Raw genomic sequence first — 13,594 nt, 5'->3', positions numbered from 1 at the left:
AACACATTTGTCCCAATAAGTTGTGCTTCATGATGACATCTTTGGACCCAATGGCGTATTGTTTGTATGATATTAGACCAATCTTCTTTTCATATAATGCGCTCCAGGGCATTAATTTGCCCATTGGATATAATAATAGTACATTTTCTTCTTGTTAACATTATCATTTACAGAATGCAGCATTACAGCCCTAATACATTTAAAATGAATGAAGGAATAAATAAAATGGCTGCGGCAATGCCATTGTCCACATGGATCGAATTGAAGATTGAAGGATTTTATCTAGTGCATAGCACAATGCAAGTCCTTCACTGTTGATACTTTTTGAATAGTGAATTAGATAAGTAACTTATATAACTGTTTAGATGTGAATGTATGGGCTTGTTGTATACATGTAATGATCCGTGTTAGACTACTGTATAAGCAATCTTTCTACTACAACAGATGTACTTATGTAGGGACATAAGTCTTTTTGCAGCAAAATAAGAACTGTATACTTTATATGTTTATGTATGAGCTGTGTATCAACAGTTTGTGTAAGTGAGCTGGAGTTGGTGTGTAACGTCAGTGTGAGTGTGTTGTAGTGCGGCAGGCCGTGAGTAACGTGATTAAGTGGCAAAGATGCGATGCAACTGTGTGTTTGTGCGTGCTCATGGAGGGATGCTGAGAACGCCACTATTAATTTGCTAAAACAAGATTGGACTTCAACATTGTGACCCTCACAGATGCTACAACTGCTCACACACGCACACACACTGTAAAGAAGTAAAGAGCGATATACTGTTCGTATATCGCTCTTTACTTCCCCTTTAAAGGGTTAGTGCACCCTAATAACATGAAGGCACATTTTTTTCAATTCCCTCTAGTGGTATCTAGGCATGCCCTGTGATTGACTGTTTATCAGTCCAGGGTGTACCCCGCCTCTCATCCAATGTCAGCTGGGATTGGCTCCAGCCCACCCTCAAGGATAAGCAGGTATAGTTAATTAATGTATTGGTATCTAGGTATGCAGAGAGTTTGGGTTTTATTTGCTGAGGTTTTGAGATATATGACTCTGAGATTTCTTTTTCTACCATAATACTATGTAGGTGAACAGACCTTCATTTTTTTGTGCTCAAAGAATTGGAAAATCCCAACAATTCAACAACAACAGCATAAGTAAACACTTTTGGGAATTACTTGACAACTGGACAACTCTTGACGACAGATTGGGTAATCTTTGTGATTTTGGGTAAACGGACCCTTCATTCACTGAGGAGCCTTTGCTTATACACTCATAAAGGAATCCGAACCATAATATGCTGCCATATTAATATAAGAATGTATCAATGTGTGCTTGTTCTAGGGATATTTTCTTTCTGACCGATAGCCGACCCTCATTAACTAATCATTAACTGTTAACGGACAAGTAGGCAACGGAGTCCCAGTTCACCAGTCTAGAACGCTCAGACATACTTTCCGCACTCAGCGTCTGCAGACACCTGCTGACTTGTACCAGTCGTGCAGCCATGGTTTCGCGTGCATTGTCTTGGACACTTGCAGCCACTGTCCTGGAACCCCTTGCACGTCCGCGCGACTGGTAAATGTCCACAGCTGTCCGCAGCGTGTATGTCTGAACCTGTCTCCACCGCAGACACCTGTCAGCGGTGTGTTTCAGTCCTCATCGATATAGTGGCGTGTGTCATGTAGCTCTCCGCTGTGAGCTCGGTCCAGCAAAGAGCCACGCATTTAGCAGAAAAAAAAGCAGCTTAAAAAGCAACTTGCTAGTGCAAAGTTTGCACTAGCAAGGTAACTAGCAGCTAAGGATTTAAAGACTTGCAATAAACCTTTTTTAATAGCATTTTTTTTTATAATATTGTTATTATCAAAACAGTCACACATTTCTTTTTTCATTTTTGTTTTGTTTTGCTTGTTTGTTTTGTCAATGTCACCATTATTATGTGTACCTTTTTAATGTATAGTGAATGAGTGCTGTATGGCTGCTGGTTGTCTCTCTGTTAGTCTTATGTCACCTGCCTAGCGACTGCAGATGGAAAGTAGTTATTGTTTTACTAATTCTGGCATATTTATATGGTGTTTTTATACAACAGTGTTCATAAATATGCATGGTCCCTATCAAATAAACCAATAAAAAAAAAGAGATGATAGTATTAATCGGTCAAAATTATTATTGTCGGTTAACGGTGGTTAATCGCCAGCGGTCTCTCTCTACTCCAGGGGTGTCTTTGACCCTGGTCACCTCGCCAATAGGAGGTTACAGGCTAAGATGTCCTTATCTGTCTTCATTGTGTCCCGTCTAGAATCCATTTCACCCAGTCAGAAGCTTTCAGTTGGCCAGCAGTGGAGGTTGTGTTTGCGTTTGTTTGTGCATTAAAGGAATACGCCACCGTTTGTTGAAATAGGGCGTATCACGGTCTACCCTGGCTGTAGATAGGTGGGCCAACACATTTTTTGTCTCAGTGCAAGTAATTAGGTTTTTTTTTTTGTCTTTTGTTGGCTCATTTTTACTCACAACATGCTAACCGACAACATAGGATTCCATTCACTATGCTAAGCTAACTAGCGGCGGCGCTGCCGGTGTTGCATCGGACTAAAACAATGCATGCACAAAAAATGCGTTACAGCTAGGGGAGACCGTGATAAGCCCTATTTGAAACAAACGGTGGCGTATCCCTTTAACTTGTTCTCATTCCCTGTTGCTGTCTTCTATGTGGTTCACCTTAGAAACACACCTTTAATTAAAACAAATGTTTTGCCAAATGATCCCTGCGGTATTGGATCGATAGCTTTCAATCTATATGTGAATGTTTCTGTCCCGTCTCTCTCTCTGTATCTGTCTTTGTCGGACTCTCACTGTTGACACAGTCTTGTTACATAACCTCACCAACACATTCCAACATACCACTTTGACAATGTGTTAGTGTTTGTTCTTCTGAATGCGAAACTACTGTAGAAAGCTACTGCAGAACCATTGTAGATAATGCTTACGTGCTTGTTTAGGTTCACTTCTTTGTGTGTGTGTGTGTGTGTGTGTGTGTGTGTGTGTGTGTGGCAGCCATTGGCGGGACGGTCCTGTGGTCCCTCCCCTCTCTGTCCACTCTGTTAGCGGCCTTTATCTTCCCAACAATCAGGCTTTATCCCGGGAGACTCCTGGTCCCACGGTAGCCCTGGGAGCAGCAGCCCAGTGCGCCTATCCAAACCAAACCAGACATATTTCCTGAGATATGTTCACTTGTATGACCCACTCAACCCAACACACAGACAGTGCCGAGATTGTGGAGCCGAATATTAAAACATGCAATCCAAAATCTAAATGTTGAATGTGAGCAAATCATGTTAGATATATCTTTCTGCTTGCTTTTACAGTTTGCTAAAAAGAAAAACCCTTTTGTGGACATCTGCTATAAAGTCACTGCAATCATGATTATGTCATTTTGGTCAAAAATGTAGAGGCAAAATAATGTCTTGGCTATTTTTTTCTTAAAATTCTTTAAAATGCCACATTTTACATTGCTGATTTGAGTTACACACTCACATGACTTTACAGTTTGTGGATTTTTTTTTTTTTTTAAAGACGATGCTAATACAAGGTACGGGGATAGTATACCTTACAAAGCTAACATGGGAGAGATATAATCAGAAACACACAACACGGTAAGAATAATAGAAAAATTTGAAAATAATTAAGAAGTATCCAAAAAAGGAAAACATGAATACATTGTGAACGAAGAGCCACACCAGAGTACAAAAGCCGCACTGTGTTAGCATCAGTATCAGAAGTTGCAGAACATGATGTGGTGTTTGATCACAAGAAGCCTTTGGCACTGTGATATGCTGTGCACAGAGAGGAAAACTGAGAGCATTGATTTCATTGTAGAGGAGCAAGGAGTGTGTGTGATTTGGCATAATGTGTGTGCGTGAACTGTCTGGAACATAAAACTATAGAGGCCCATTCAGGCCTTCCTTTCTCTCTCCTTCCATCAGGAGATAGCAGGGACATTGAACTGTGGCAACAAAAGCAGATTTCCATCAGACAGAGTTTCTGAGAGAGAAAGGCATTGTGTTGAAAGAGGCTTAATGGAAGCACAGCTTAGAGCTTTATTCACACAAACTGTACTCCCGGGTCGGGAGAAACACATATGTGCGCGCGCGCGCACACACACGCACACTCTCACTTCTCCCATATACCAAACACTCCAATTGGTGCTCTCAATTTTCTAATGTTTTCTAATGTATAAATAATAGAGGAGAGTGGACAGGGTTTGTTTGTTAAAAAGAAGAGAAAAGAAATTATTTTCTCACATGTAGTTAGTGCCTGTGCAAAGAAGTCTCATGACCCTGACCTGGATCGGCTCCTTGATGCCAAGCACAAATAAATACTAATAAACAAAGATAACATCAATACAATATTTTTAAGGGGACATTTCGTGCAATTACACCATATGTTTTTGTGATATTGTTTTGTTCCTGCTTAGGGTCACATGGTACATGAAAGTATTAGAATCTTCATAGACGTGTCATGCTCTCTATAGAACACACAGGCGTCCACACGTACAAAGGGTTGAATGAACACCTCTCGGATACTGTATTGAGAAAGGAGAACATTGTTCACCACCCATTAAGTCTTCATACATCAGATTGCATTCCAAATTCGACTCATGCAAGCATTTTATTTTTGCTATATATGTTAATTTAATTTAGCTGAACCCATCTTTTAGTTACTTTGTTTACTTAGATATTTTTGTGGACAAAAGAAACGGTGTGCAGCTCTATTATCTAGGCAAATACAGGTGTCGGATTGGGACTCTGTATCGGCAAAAATTCAATATTTTTTTAAGCGAGTTGAGATCGCATTCTCCGCAAAGACATTTCCGCGCAAGTTCGGAATGTTTCAGCAGGATTTGTCCAGTCTGTCCCCTGTGGTGATGGCAGCTGAAGTCATACTGAAATTAGCCGTCCTTCTCCCCGTCTCATTAAACATGCGAGATGAAAACTCGTTTCAAAACATGCGATCATTTAGAGTGTGCGCTGAGCAACGGTAGCGAATATGTGCTCGCTGATCACTTCAACCACCGAATGAGCTGTGTGAGTTAGAGAGCATCGATCTTTGTGGGTGAGGAGGCGACGCGAGCGAGAGCCTGTGGGGGCGTTTCAACTTTAGTCTCGTTCATAAATAGGATTCACCCGTGTGTTTATGTTAGTTGATGGATAGTTGCTAGCTAGCTAGCTAAACTGGTATCTTTTGTAACTTTAAAAAGTCATTCTTCTGTCATCTCCAGATGCATTCCCACCACCCTCTCAGCTGGAGTAAGCTCGACCGAGACGCTTTGCAGCCAGATATGTGATCCGGCTAATGGAGAAGCAGATATGTGACTACATGTAAATGAAAGTGTCTTAAATCTCACATGGATTTTATCCAGATACAAGAGAATTTAAATGATGAGCGCAGTGGCATTGTTAATTGCAGTTCCCTCATCGGGTGCTCCTTGTGTTACCACTGTGCATTTGGCCTGCACCAACAAGAACAACAAACGCCAATCCCCCAAATAGAAAAGAGAATTTCCTGCTTTTTCCCTTATACCACACTCATCATCTTGTACCATGCTTTCCCTGTCCAAATCTTCTCTTTTTCTCTCTTCCTCAGATCAGTGTTGTCCTCTTCTGTAGTACATGTAAACTAGGGATGAGCGAGCAGGCCTCCCATGGATTAACCGCTGACTGACTCCAAAAGTTGCAGTCAGACTTCCTTATTATGAGATGTGTAAGATCTTCACACAGACGTGCACACAGACACACACACACATACACACACACACACACGTGTACACAGTCCCAAGGTTTTCCAAACTAAGCGTATACAAGCAGTCCTGTCCCCAAATCACATCGGCCAATATTCCCGAAAAAAAAAAAAAGACTACACAACGGCTGCTCCCAAATCTGATTGGTGTTATTTGTAAGTCAGCCTAAATCTCAGAGAAGCTACACACACAAATGGAACAGGGCTTACTAATCCATTTGTAAGGCAATAGGCAGGCAAACAGGCAGGGGAGAGCTTGCCAAGTGTTGTAATCACAACTAAAGATGATGAGCCCACTCCCTTCCTCTACACTCTACAGTACCGTGTGTGTCTGCGTGCGTGCACTTGTGTTCTTTTGTGTGCGTTTGCATGTTTGTCCTACATCGCCTCCTTTACAAAACTGTGACAAGTGCGAGAGAAAATGAATCGGTATCAAGTGGATAATCTACAAAAGTACACTAGGAGCTTTTCCACCTTATGCAAGTCCCCCGCTCATTCATTTTCAGATACCACGCAATCTCTCTGAGAACAACAACAAGCCGGCGATATGAGTTTTGAAAAGGCAGTAATTGTAAGCAGGTTGGGGAATAAATTAGAATGATGACAAAATACAGAGATAAATCCAGCTTAAGAGAGATGTACGCCACTGTTTATTTGATTTCAGCTTTTCTCTCGATCCTGCTCTTTCTCCCTCCCTCATTCCTGATCTTTTTTAGTGGGGTGGAAAAATGGATTTTTGTCAGCGATTTGGCCCTGAAATAGCTTATTGTCTAAGGCAGCCACTGTGCGGGTACAACGTCAACATCACATGTGTGTGCGAATGCGCTCGCCTGTTTCCATGGGGAGTAATGGCCGTGGAAGTGTGTATTGGCTCTGCTGGCACAATGTGCCACTGTGCTCATTGGTTTTAACTGTTGTGTGTGTTTGCAGTGTGTGTGTCTGTGTGTGTGTGTGTGTGTGTGTACTTCTATAGTCTCTCTTGTTGATATTTATAGATGGAAGAATGTTGGTGTGAAGGGGGTGAGGGTAGGAGGAATGTAGGGAGCAAGAGGGGGGTGGGTGAGGGAGAGAAAAGGAGGAGGAATGAAGGAATGAGAGGAAAGGAGTAGAGGATCTGTAAACTAGAATGATTTAATCTGCCGTGAGCTACTCTTATTCTGACACTTCCTTCCCACTTTTTGTGTCTTTATTTGCCTGCTTACCTCCTTTCACTGTACTTTCTCTCTCTTAACTGACTATTTCATGCACAATGAACAACTCAGTTATCCAGGCAAACTTGGGATCTATCCATTTGAGGGTAGAACTGTTTGATATAAGAACTATAAGACAAAAGAGTTAAAGGTCCCATGACATGGTGCTCTTTGGATGCTTTTATATAGGCCTTAGTGGTCCCCTAATACTGTATCTGAAGTCTCTTTTATATAGACCTTAGTGGTCCCCTAATACTGTATCTGAAGTCTCTTTTATATAGACCTTAGTGGTCCCCTAATACTGTATCTGAAGTCTCTTTTATATAGACCTTAGTGGTCCCCTAATACTGTATCTGAAGTCTCTTTTATATAGACCTTAGTGGTCCCCTAATACTGTATCTGAAGTCTCTTTCCCGAAATTCAGCCTTGGTGCAGAATTACAGCCACTAGAGCCAGTCCCACAATGAGCTTTCCTTAGGACGTGCCATTTCTGTGTCTGTAGCTTTAAATGCTATTGAGGAGGAGAAGGGGGGCAAGGTGAAGGGTGGGGGTGTGGCCACTTTGCTTGTTTGAAAGCCATGATGTCTCTCTCTCTCTCATGGGTGGGCCAAATTCTCTGGGCGGGAAAAGCAGAGAAAGGGGAGGTAACCTTCCTCCTTATGACCTCATAAGGAGCAAGATTCCAGATCGGTCCATCTGAGCTTTCATTTTCTCAAAGGCAGAGCAGGATACGCAGGGCTCGGTTTACACCTATCACCATTTCTAGCCACTGGGGGACCGTAGGCAGGCTGGGGGAACGCATATTAATGTTGAAAAACCTCATAAAGTGAAATTTTCATGCCATGGGACCTTTTAAAGAAAGTTGAACCAAGAAAACCCCTGCTTGCTTACAATCTCTTCTTTTTTTTCCCCAGTTTGCTTTCTAACCTCTATCATCAGGGGTTCTCAACCGTATCACTCTAAGGTCCACATCTGAATTGTTTTTTAAGGTCAGGGGTCCGGAACGATTGTCCATAACAAAAACAGTTTATCAACTCACTTATAACTTTTGAGCAGTATATATTCAAGTTGAGTACTCGGTTTTCCTGGTCAGCTTCTGTACCGATACCACTACCTGGAATTCGGTATCAGTACCTTCTTTTCGGTAGCCTACTTTCTCTCTAATACATTTTTTATTTCAGTTGTAAAAATAAGTCCAGACCTATTTATGTCTTAAGGGAGAGGAAGATCAACTACGGTCTGTTACACTACTCTATATTCAACTTCACTAACAATTTATTGATCAGTAAGAAGTAGAAAACGTTACACTTCATAAGGTGTTGTGTTCATAACACGGGGTACGGGCCGGTTCCGGATTGACTCGTCGTTCGGTCTGAAAACAGACCTTGGTCCAGACTTTGAGAAGCCCTGCTCCATGTGTTTCTAACACAACGGTAATGCACATCTGATTATCTGCCTTTAGATGACATAAATATTGTGCTATTAATACATCTTTTGTTCTTCTTTTTGTCCAGGAGTGAGGGGGGCCAGCAGACAGAGGATCTGATTACTTCAGAGACATTTTTCTCTCCAGGTTGACCCGTCAAGTTACTGGTAGGAGCTCCCACTGATCTCCTATTGTCCTATTATTGTGTACATTACATACACTGACAGTTAGTGTTATTAAAAATAACCTACTCCAAGGCAGCTAAACACTTTCATACTTTTTTGTTGTTAATTTCTTACACACATTATTTTTCCTTTGCGCTGACAGTCAATTATCATACTGGTTAAGATAAATTAATCATAGATACCCACAGTACTGTAGCCTCAGTACTGATCATGCAATGCAACCCTACTAAGTTTCATAATGAGGAAAAGGTTAACTTTATTCCCTTGAAAAGTGCGCTAGAATGTACTAACCAGCTGCCAAACTGATATATTTTGTCTTTTTCCGGCAGCTGGCAGGGCTTTTAACTACACAAGCCACTTATTCTCTGCACGGTCACTTGTTTCTATCTTGAGAACTTTGACTGCTCATCTAAAAACTTTGCACAAAAAAAAAAAAAATAAAGAATTTGACTGTTGAATTTCTGTAAATGTTGTGACACGTCAGTGACAAACTATCCCGAGGGATGCTCGGCTGCGCTGACGAAAAGCAGTGGACGCTGCTGTGTGGCGAGCATGGCCTGGAGTCAGAGGAGGGCAGCGGTAGCAAACGCAGACCCAACACAAATGACCGTGAAACAGAGGCTCAGCTGATACGGTCTGCACGCTCTCGTGCTTGCCTCTTTGTGTGTTTATGTGTGCGGAGAAGTCCAGACAGTGTGTGTCAAGGCAGTGTCATGATCACAGATTGCGGCCTCATCACTGCTCTGCTGAGGAGATTTAGCTGGCACTGGTTACACTGACCGTGGCCCGGGTGTGTGGTAGTGTGTTTGTGCATGCGTAGATGTATGAATGTTTGGAGCAGCCCTGTCAGATCGGCCATGAATCTGCCCACTGCGTGTGTGTCAACCAGGGGTGACCTTTTTTCTGTGTGTCACTGGAAGAGGGTGTGTGTGTGTCTGTGTCTGTGAGTGTGCTGTGTCCTGTGCTGCAGGCAGGGAAAGTCCCTGCCTTCGCTGTGCCAGAGAGTTGGAGGGGACACCCCGTTCATCTGTGTTTGGGTTTGTTTCGTTGTGGGAGTTCCCCGGCAGAGCGAGAAGGGGCTGGTCTTCTGCATCAGTTTCACGTTCAGTTACCTAGCTAGCTCACACAAGGGGAAAAGATGGATTATCCATCTCCAGAAATGTGATCCCACCTTTCAATCCCATCGCAAAAAAGAAACTGAGCAGCAAAGAAGCAAACCCGATGAAAACATAACATACAGATATCATGCTGTTTGTAATCACTAGCACAGTGCCCCGTTGAAAATGGGCTTGTTTGGAACGGGCTGATTGCTTGGCCTGTGGTATTGCTGCTTTTAGCTTCCTCCCGAACCATTGTACCCCAAAATTACTTACAGAAGGCCACTAAAGCACTTAGTATGCACCAACATGGTATAGCCTAGGCCTACTACTGACTTACTGTGTACTTCTACTCTAGAGGAAAACATCCACTCTACTACTGCATTTACATGATGTTGCAGATTTAGAATATGGATATTTTTCTATGTATTTTTCTGTATATTTCTGTGATTTTTTTGATTTGATTAGGACAATGCACATTAATGAACATTTCTGTAAATGCGCCAGCGTTAGCCAGATCAGTGTCCACTCACGGCACACTTAGCAATGGCCTATCGAGCCTTGACAAAACAACGTGAGCAAAGCAAAAAGAGCATTATAGAATTCTAGCACAAAATAATAAGCACAAATTCATTATATTTAATAGATTTTATTGCATCTTCATGCAAGGTCTGTTGCCATGTTTTTGTTGTTGTTGGTATTTGCACCATTGAACGCAAAGCCTTGCTTTACTGTAAATCATAAACATTTTCATAAGAGTAACCGATCCTCCGTGAAGAGCAACACATCTCGCAGAGCATCTCCCTGCAGGAAATATGCTATTCTCCATACGTGCTTGTTAATTAGCTTAGTTCCGTATCCTGCTGCGTGTTTCTTATGGCCAACAGATCCCCGGTCCTCTCTCTCCCAGCTCTGTCCAGAGCTGGGAGAGAGCTAATTGGCAGCTCGCTTGCCTGCCGCGACGGTGATCATGCAAATGCATTGGTGCTTACCAATAGCCTGGCCCATCAAAACATTACGACGGCCATTACCCATTGCTGTGCCCAGCCTAACGAACATATGCTCCCCCCCCCCACCTCCCAAACAACCTCCCCCCCCAATTCCTAAACTCTTATTTATGTGTTTAATTTAATGTGCGAGGGAAGAATTTCCGAAATTAAATTTGGTTTTCGTTGGTGCCTCCAGAGAGTGGCGGCGTTATAATAACATGGTAATTTTTTACACGTCTTTATGAGAAATGAGAAAATTAATTCTTTCTGACAAGCTGTAATTATTGGGCTTGGAACGGTTGCAGCTGAACAGTTTGGGCTGCGGTAGCCTGGCAGTGAGCTGAGAGAGAGAGAGAGAGAGAGAGAGAGAGACATAAAGGAAAGAAAGCGACTTGTACAGCCTGAATCATATACACTCACACACGAGGGAGAATGGCAATAATAATGGACAAGAGGTGGTGGAAGGAGAGGGGGATGGAGGAGGAAGAGATTGGAGATAGAAAGGGAGCTGAGGACAGTGCAAGGTTATGGAAGGAGAAGTGAGGAGAGGAACGAAGACAAGGAGACGAGTGGAGAGGAGAGTGGTGTTGGGAAGTAACAGGGAAGAGGGGGATGGAGGTGGAAAAGGAGATTGAAGAAAGAAGAGGAGCAAGAAAAGGAGAAGGGTGGCAGACATCAGGCGACAAGGTTGGATAACCTAAAAGGAAGGAGGATGGAGGAGTAAAAGACAGGAGGAGAGAGGGATAAGAGGAATAGGGCAATATATGTGGTGAAAGAGATTGAAGAAAAGAAGGAGAGCAGAGGAGAGAATAAGAGGATGGAAGGAAAAGAAAAGAGGAGCTGAGGTGAAGGAATTTGAGAAGCCTAGGTTGGATTAAAGGAAAGAAGGGTGAGTGGGGGACAGAAAAGGTGAGAGGGAGAAGAGGGAGATGGAGGTGGAGGAAGAAAATGAAGAAAGGAGTGCTGAGTAGAGGGGGGAAGAAGGCTGGTGAAAACGAGATGTAGGGCGGAGAACATAGGTTTTATAAAAGGAAGGAGAACAGAGGTGTGGAAGAGAAGATGGGGAGGGCGGAGGACATTTGTGCGTGAGGAAACACTGTTCTATGACAGGGAGATTGGAGGAGAGGGAAACAAGGAGATGGGGATGGAGTCGGAGGAAGAGATTTAAGAAAGAAGCGATGTGAGCAAAGGGGATGGAAGGAAAAGAGAAGACGAGGGATGAGGGAGAAGATGAGGAGGGTAAAGGACAACATGTGTGAGGAGACGAGGTTAGATTAGAGGAAACTAGAGGAGAGGAGGAGTCATGCCTCAGTGTGCTACATCAGGTAGGAGTCCCTGTCTCCTTGTGTGATGTCATCAGAGGAGGCTCCTCTCCAGCACCAGCAGCTCCTTATGTGTCGAGGTTACAACACATTAATATTCGGTGTACAACCAGCCTGGCCACGCTCCAGGCCTACTTAGTCTCTCTCTCTCGCACGCACGCACGCACGCACACACACACACACACACACACACACACACACACACACACACACACACACACACACACACACACACACACACACAGCACCAGCATCTGCTCACACTTACAGAGCTTCTTCCTCTGTGCTCCATCAAGCACAGGCATGCGTTCATACATAAGCCTCTGAGCACACAACACACACACACACACACACACACACACACACACACAACACACACACACACACACACACAATTCACTCACTCACTCACTCACTCACTCACTCACAGCTTCCTCTTCTTTGCCCCGTCATGTGCTGAATATGGAACAATATTGATATTATACGCCCATATTGCGGTTTCTCTTCAGTCATTCACCCAGGAGGCTGCTGTAAAAGCACTCTTACAGTTGTTTGGTGCCTCATTTAACGACACACTTATGGTGTGTGTCCGTGTGTGTATCTGTGTGTGTGTGTGTGCGCATGCATGCTCAGCCAAGTGGCCATTTGTTTCCCCAGCCTTAAAAATGAGAACCAGTGTTTCTCTCTGAACATGGGTGTGTGTCTGTGTGTGTGTGTGTGTGTGTGTGGGTGTGCGCGCATTGGGGCTTGGAGGTCACGATGATAAAAGATTTTTTTTTTTTTTTGTACAAAAACATCAAAATGTAGAAATGCCATGTTGAAATGTCATGTTGTGTGTTTCTAAGTTAAAAAGATCCTAACACTCTAAATCTCTTTCTCTTCTAAATCTTTGACAGATTTTAATTGAGCTCCGCATGTGTGAAAGGTTATGTCTGTTTTAAAGCATCCATGTGATAGTGAGACTGTGTGTGTGTGTGTGTGTGTGTGTGTGTGTGTGTGTGTGTATGTGTGTGTGTGTGTGTTCTTCCATAAAGCCTTCCCGTTCATTTGTTGAGCGTGTTCCATTTTGTCCTGTGCTGTTAAATGTTTCATCCTAGCAAAGGCATGATGGGACCCCCTGGGGATGAGGCATCTGCCCGCCCGGCCACACGCTGAATTATACATGACAGCACAGGACAGTGTGTGTGACTATGTGTGACTGTGTGTGTGTGTGTATGAGTGTGTGTGAGAGAGAGAGAGAGAGAGAGAAAGAAAGAGAGAGAGCATTTGTAGGTGTCACTGAGTGAAGTGTCCTCTTTGTTGCGTGACTATTTCAGATCTGCACTGAGCTTTCTTCAGTTGTATATTGTCTGGCAGGTCCTCTCTGTGTGTCCAAGTGACTGCATTATGTAGTATTAAGGGTTTCAATAGTATAAATTCTAATTCTAAAATCAGTTGACCAAGGCCGGACCTGCTGTATCTCAGCACTATTTTGTGCTAGAGCTATAGCTGCTAAAAGCCATTCCCATAAAGGGGAAAACCATTTGTTCTAGATTATCGTAATTTTCGTTGGTGTGTTTTAAGCATCTTCTGCTCAGTGGCGCTACTG

At 43.1% G+C, this 13,594-nt stretch overlaps 1 protein-coding gene across 4 annotated transcripts in view; it reads left to right on the top strand.

Annotated features, from left to right (window-relative positions):
* Window positions 1-13,594, top strand: part of sox5 (SRY-box transcription factor 5) — a 241,631-nt gene that overhangs the window by 94,437 nt on the left and 133,600 nt on the right. For all 4 annotated transcript variants that reach the window (XM_039791407.1, XM_039791408.1, XM_039791404.1 and 1 more), the window contains one exon: window positions 8,502-8,580. The gene's annotated coding sequence lies outside the window, so the exon portion shown is untranslated. The remainder of the gene's footprint in view (window positions 1-8,501; window positions 8,581-13,594) is intronic.

The sequence above is a fragment of the Perca fluviatilis genome, chromosome 23 (assembly GCF_010015445.1).
Source record: "Perca fluviatilis chromosome 23, GENO_Pfluv_1.0, whole genome shotgun sequence".
NCBI lineage: Eukaryota > Metazoa > Chordata > Actinopteri > Perciformes > Percidae > Perca > Perca fluviatilis.
Note: the sequence above shows the minus strand (reverse complement) of the source record. Positions and strands in the feature narration are given on the sequence as shown.